Here is a 7,058-nt window from a genome sequence, read left to right as displayed (position 1 = left end):
AAGATGAGGATGTTGTCTAGATAAACAATCATGAATGAGTTGGTGAAGTGCCACAAGATGTCATCCATTAGCCTCATAAAAGTAGCGAGGACATTTTTCAACCCGAAGGGCATTAACAACCATTCAAAAAGGCCTTGATTGGATTTTAAGGCAGTCTTCCATACATCTATGGCTCTATTGCAACCTGGTAATATCCATATTTTAGATCGATCTTGCTGAAATACTTGGCCCCCTTGAGTTGGTCCAGAAGGTCATTAATCCATGGGATTGGATACCTATTCCTGACAATGATTTTGTTTATTGCTTTATAACCAATGTAGAGCCTCCATGTCCCATCCTTCTTCTATAAAAGTATAGTCAGGATCCCATAAGGTGAGGAACGTTTTTGGATGTGCCCTTTTTGCAGAAACTCCTATATTTTCCGCTTGATATCTTCATTTTCCATAATGTAGCAGTGATATATCAACCCATTGGGTAGAGGTGATCCAAGAGTCAGATAGATTGAATCCTTGACCTCATAGTGCAAGGGTACCCCTGTGGGTGAGAAGAATATGTCCCTGTATTTTTACACGGTCATATCCACGTGCTTCTACTATGTGGAAGAACCCATTCCTGGGGGCCATGGATGTGGTTACGATCTTCCCCTTACTTTGAGAGTTAATCATAAAGAAAGAAAAAAATCCCGATATGGGAGATGATCTTACTGCATTTCTTAGTAAAGATCAAAGAGATGGTGGTAGGTGGGGCTACCTCTAGTATTCTGTATCACTTATTACCCAAAGAAAGAATAACAATATGAGGCGACGACTCATATACAACATGACGCTTCCACAAGTCTAGTTGGCCTAATAATACATCACAAACTTCAAAAGGAGAAACATCACATAATACCTCATCCATGAAGGGCTTGATGCTTTATGGAAGGTAACACTGCTGGCTGATGCGAAGATATTGTCCTTTGTGAAGGCACCCGATAGTGTATGGCTATGGTTGTGGTGTGGTTAATAGGCCCAACCACTTCATGACCTCTATTGGAATGAGGTTCTTTTAGCTCTCGCTATTGACAATCAATTGCAGTAGTGAACCCTTCACCCACATCTATGAATGGAGGAGATGCTCCTCCTTGTCTAGATCTTTGGGCTCAATCTTCTAGATCTTTTATGGTAAAAATAGTAGCAGTGGGCTCCGCATCAATAATATTCTTCAATTTTTCATTCCCTTTGTTTGGTTCTAACTTAGAGTCAGAACATGCTTCTAATTATGAATCCTTCAGCTTGTCCACCAATGACTGCTTGGCTTGACACTTACCTGTGTTGTGCGTGGGGTTCTTATGGAACTCACACCACTTTCCTATGTCCTTCTTCATATTTGTGGTGTTTTTCTTTTCTTGCATCTTCGACGAGTTTTCCTGGGTCACCCTACCTTGGATTTGTCCTTTTTTCTGCAGTTTGTAAGAGCCTTTCCCTTGCTTCATATTCAAAAATCCAAAGCCTCGCTTCTTATGTTTTAACTTTTTCTTGATCTTAACAGCATATTGGTGGGTAGTGCCAAGCGAGGAGATGTATAGGAACTCCATCTTGTCTTATATGGATTTGTGTAGACAACCGTGGTACTTGAGTACCATATGACGCTCATAATCCTTGATACCCAACTTTGTATGAAGCGTATGAAAAATATTTGTGAACTCTGACACGTCCTGGTCCCTCCCTGTCGTAGTGTTTTCCACTTTATGTGCTTATCTTCATAGCTTCTAACAGGGTAACACTTCTCCTTGACAGCATCTTGGAAAGAGTTCCAAGTGGATGCGGCTAAAAATAGTGAGGTTTCCCTCTCGTCCTTCTGCTCACAGTAGGTTTCCGATCTTTCCTTGACGTCAGGGGCGGATTTGAGTGTTAGGTCCCTATAATACAAGTGATTACCCCATTACTATTGTAGTTGTATCCCTTATTAATATTTTTGTGCCCCTATTGTCCCCATATTGTTATTAATGTGCCCCATAGAATCCCTCTATTGTTATTTTTGTGCCGTTATATTATTATTATTAGGTCGGTTGGGTTATATTGTGACTCCTTAGACTCCTATATATAGAAAGGAGGTTTTTTCATTTGAATCATAAAAGAATCATTCATTTGTGTAATGTAAAGGAGGTTGCCCACTCGATGAGGCTGAATTCTAAGGCATTGATCTATCTTTTCTATCTTTTTGTGAGCTGGTTTCATAACATTTGGTATCAGAGCTTTGGATTCTACGGTTTCGCTGCTCCAAATAGGTCATCGTGCAATTTTCACTATAAATTTTTTTCTGCGATGTTTCAGAAGTGAAAAAAAAAACCCAATTGAGATGAAATCGCATTGAACCTCGGGTCCAAATTTGAGAGATTTTCGCACTATATTTGTGGAGATATGATCTAAGGAAGTTGGTCTTTTTGCAGACTCCTGAATTACATTCCAAACAGGTGACCAGGGAAAAATCGTCATAACTTTCTCTCTAAGCATCGGATTGAAATTTGTAAGAAAGTATAGAAAGAGGACGAACTATAGTTCCTTGTATATATTTTTTAGAGCCAAGGGTCAAAACAAGGACACGTGGCACGCTGTACAAGTTTGCTCTACTGAACTAGTCTATAATCAGGTCACTGTGGGAGATTTGGCATAAATATCCCTTGGAGAATCCAATTTGGATCAGTCTGGTGGGATTGGAAAGAGGACACAGAGGGCTACTGCACGTCGCAATTTTAGAACTAGATGATCTAAAATTACAGAGATACATCAGAGACAATATCAAGCTCCTACAAAGTGAAAAAAGGTGTGTAGATTTTTTTAAATTTTTGCTTAAGCTTGGTTTGAAAAATTATTTTGAAGGAATTCAAAGGACATAGTAAAAAATTATTATCGGTAACTGATGCCCCGAGGAAAGAAAATGCAAACACCTAGTAAGCAACCTAAAAGCTCTAGCATAACTTACGAAGAAGAGGAAGAAATGCAACATGATATATCAAAATTACGAGACCAAGTGCAAAAAATGTCACTCGCACAAAAAGTAACAGAATCTAAGATGGATGGTTTAAAGAAAGATGTAGAAGCTAAGATGAATGACGTGGAAGCTAAGATGGACGATTTGAAGATAGATTTGAAGACAGATTTGAAGACAGGCATGGCAGATTTGAAGACAGATTTGACAAATTTTCTACAAGAAATACTTACTAATGGTGAAAGGGTAGTAAAGGAAACTCATGATGCGAACAAAAGAAATGTTAATCATGATTTCATAGACTATAATGTTGGATTGAAGACCCACCATATTCCAAAAATCGATATGAGGAAGTTTGATGGCAAGGATCTCGCAACATGGATATTACAGATGGAGCAATTTTTCGATCTCAATAATGTGAAAAACACACAAAAGATACATATTGCAACTTTATATTTGGAACCAAATCAGTTTGTATGGTATCAATGGCTTTGCTCTCGTAAACAAATTATCACTTGGGCATTTTTTACAGAACAATTGATAGCACATTATGAGGATACAAAAAACAACACCTTTTTTAGCCAATGGATAAGTCTCCAACAAAAGGGTTCAATAATGGAGCACATTGAGGAGTTACAAAAATTGAACATTAGGGTAAAAAATATTCCAGAGGAGCATAAGATTGATGTGTTCATAGGGACTTTGATAATATCCAGCATGATGTTCGCCTTTGGGAACCTGATTCATTAGAGAAGGCATTCAGGTTAGCAAGAAAAATGGAAAGCAAAATTATGGCAACCAGGAAGCATACCACTCACAACTATAAAGATGGAAGTGTTGTTGCCCCTAGTCTTCCACAACCTATAAGGTTGACACCACAACAATTGGAAGGAAAAAGAGCAAAAGGGCTTTGTTACAGTTGTGTTAGCAAATACACTAAAGGTCATAAGTGTGTTGAGAAGAAATTATTCTACATAGATTGTGAAGAGGAAGAAGAAAAGGAGCAAGAAAGGTCAAAAGAAGAGGATATACTCCAGGAACAAAGCCTAGATAGAGAAGAAATGAATCTGACCATATCTTGTAATGCATTGGCTAGAATTACCACTCCTCAAACCATCAAGATAGAAGGACAAATCAAGAAGAAAAAAGGTAATAGTGTTGATTGATTCAGGAAGTACCCACAATTTTATTCATTGTAAGGTAGCAAAAGAATTGAATTGCTTCCTATATCCAGCACTAGAGTGTCAAGTGATGGTTGCAAATGGAGGAACGATAAATTTCTCTGGAAAGTTCCATAATATCAAGCTATCCATGGGAGAATATGTATTGACTAGCCCAATGCTTTCCATTCCAATGGGAGGTGTTGATGTTGTACTAGGAGTCCAATGGCTACAATCCTTGGGTAAAATAGCTTTTAATTTTCAAGAACTTTTCATGAAATTTTCTATGGAAGGAAAGGAAGTTGAATTAAGGGGTATTGCAGGGAAACCGAGAAAGATAATCAGCTCTAATGGTATGACAAAGCTTCTAAAAAAGGAACAAAGAGGTGTAATTGCACAATTATGTTTGCTAGATGTTTCCACATCGAAATCATCTATTTCTCCAGATCTCCAAAAAGTCTTGGACAATCATTCCAAGGTATTTGAGACTCCCAAAGGTCTCCCACCTATTTGTGATCATGATCATGCTATTCATCTGATTCCAGGAAGTGTTTCTCCAAACATCAGGCCGTACAGATATCCCTATGCCCAAAAGAGTGAAATTGAACGTATGGTTGCAGAAATGCTAGAGGCTGGTATAATTCAACCTAGTCAAATTTCTTTCTCTACTCCAGTAGTATTGGTGCACAAGAAGGATGGATCATGGTGCATGTGTCTGGATTATAGGGAGCTCAACAAGCTCACTATTAAAGATAAGTTTCCATTCCTGTCATTGATGAATTACTGGATGAATTGCATGGATCAATTTACTTCACCAAGTTGGATCTTCATTCAGGATATCATCAAATCATAATGAAGACTGAAGACATTCTGAAACAACATTTAGAACTCATGAGGGTCATTATGAATTTTTGGTCATGCCTTTGGCCTTACCAATGCACCTTCTACATTTCAAGGTTTGATGAATTCCATTTTCAAACCCTTCCTTAGAAAATTTGTGTTAGTATTTTTTGATGATATACTAATCTACAACAAGTCTTGGAAGGATCATGTTGAACATGTTGACAGGGTGCTACAACTATTGGAGGAGAAACAATTATATGCAAAAAGATCCAAATGTTTCTTTGGAGTACAAGAGGTGGAATATCTGGGTCATATTGTATCTCATGAAGGAGTTAAGGTAGACCCTAGCAAAATTAAAGCCATTAAGGAATGGAAAATCCCCACATCCATAAAGCATCTGCGAGGATTTCTTGGGTTGAAAAGGTATTATCAAAGTTTGTTAAGAATTATGGGAGAATAGCAGCACCTCTAACAACATTATTGAAGAAAGATGCATTTTCATGGACTCCAGAAGCAACAAAGGCCTTCGAACATCTTAAAGAGGCAATGTGCCAAGCACCAGTCTTAGCTACACCGAACTTCACAAAAAAATTTATTGTGGAATGTGATGCTTCAGGAAATGGAATTGGTGTTGTTTTAATGCAAGATGAAAGACCCATTGCTTTTGAAAGTCATCCAATCAAGGGAAAGTTTTTACACAAAGCTATTTATGAGAAGGAAATGTTGGCAATACTACATGCACTTAAGAAATGGCGACCCTACCTAATGGGAAGACACTTCAAGGTAAAAACGAATCATGATAGCCTTAAATACTTTTTAGAACAAATATTATCCTCTAAAGAGAAGCAAAAGTGGGTCATAAAGATGTTGGGTTATGACTTTGAAATCATCTACAAGAAAGGGAAGCAAAATGTGGTGGCAGATGCACTCTCAAGAAACGATGAGGATGTGGAAGCATTTTTGTGTGCCATTTCTATTATCCAACCAGATTGGATAAACGAAGCAAGGGAGGAATGGAAGAATGATGAAGAAGTGCGGGAACTTATTCGAAAGTTACAACAAGATTCCAATACATCTGATACATTTAGCTGGCAAAATGATTCCTTATGGTACAAAGATCTCTTATACCTCTGTAAGAATTCCCAACTCAAACAAAAGATTCTTATGGAATTGCACACTTCTCCCTTAGGAGGGCACTCAGGGTTTTTAAAAACTTACCACAAGGTTAAGAAGGAATTTTTTTGGGATGGCCTTAAATTGGATATTCAAAAGTTTGTGGCAGAATGTTTGGTTTGCCAAGAAAATAAAGTTGAAACAATTAAGACCCTGGGTCTATTAAAACCTTTATCCATTCCAAGCCAACGTTGGGAGGAGGTTTCAATGGATTTTATCACAGGTTTACCCAAGTCTGAGGGAAAGAGTGTCATCATGGTGGTAGTTGACAGACTTACCAAGTATGCACACTTTTGTGCAATATCACATCCATTTAAAGCCAGTACAGTTTCTACTGCATTTATGGAAACAATTCAAAAGCTACATGGAAACCCAAAGATTATTGTAAGTGACAGAGATCCCATTTTCACTGGAAATTTTTGGACAGAATTATTTTCTTGTCTCGGTACTCAGTTAGCTCATAGCTCATCTTATCATCCTCAATCTGATGGGAAAACTGAGATAGTAAACAAATGTTTGGAAGGATATCTTCGTTTCTTTGTATCTGATAAACAGACACAATGGGTCAAATGGTTGCCTCTTGCTGAATGGTGGTATAACAATTCCTTCCATACAATAACAAAAATGACCCCATTTATGGCACTTTATGGATATCAGCCACCATCCATCACATCATATTTAAGAGAAAATTCTAAGGTTCAAGTAGTGGAACATCACATCGAGCATCAACAACAAATCCTCCAACTCTTAAAGGATAACCTTGGGTTGGCACAGAATAGAATGAAACAACAAGCAAATCAACATCGCAGTGAAAGAAGTTTTGATGTAGGTGATTGGGTATTTCTACGGCTACAACCATATAAACAAATGTCCCTCAAGCAAGCTAAGAAGTATAATAAATTATCACCAAAG

The sequence above is a fragment of the Pinus tabuliformis genome, chromosome X, assembly GCF_031772625.1.
Source record: "Pinus tabuliformis cultivar Carrire ecotype Pingquan chromosome X, CPIR1, whole genome shotgun sequence".
Lineage (NCBI taxonomy): Eukaryota > Viridiplantae > Streptophyta > Pinopsida > Pinales > Pinaceae > Pinus > Pinus tabuliformis.
Note: the sequence above shows the minus strand (reverse complement) of the source record.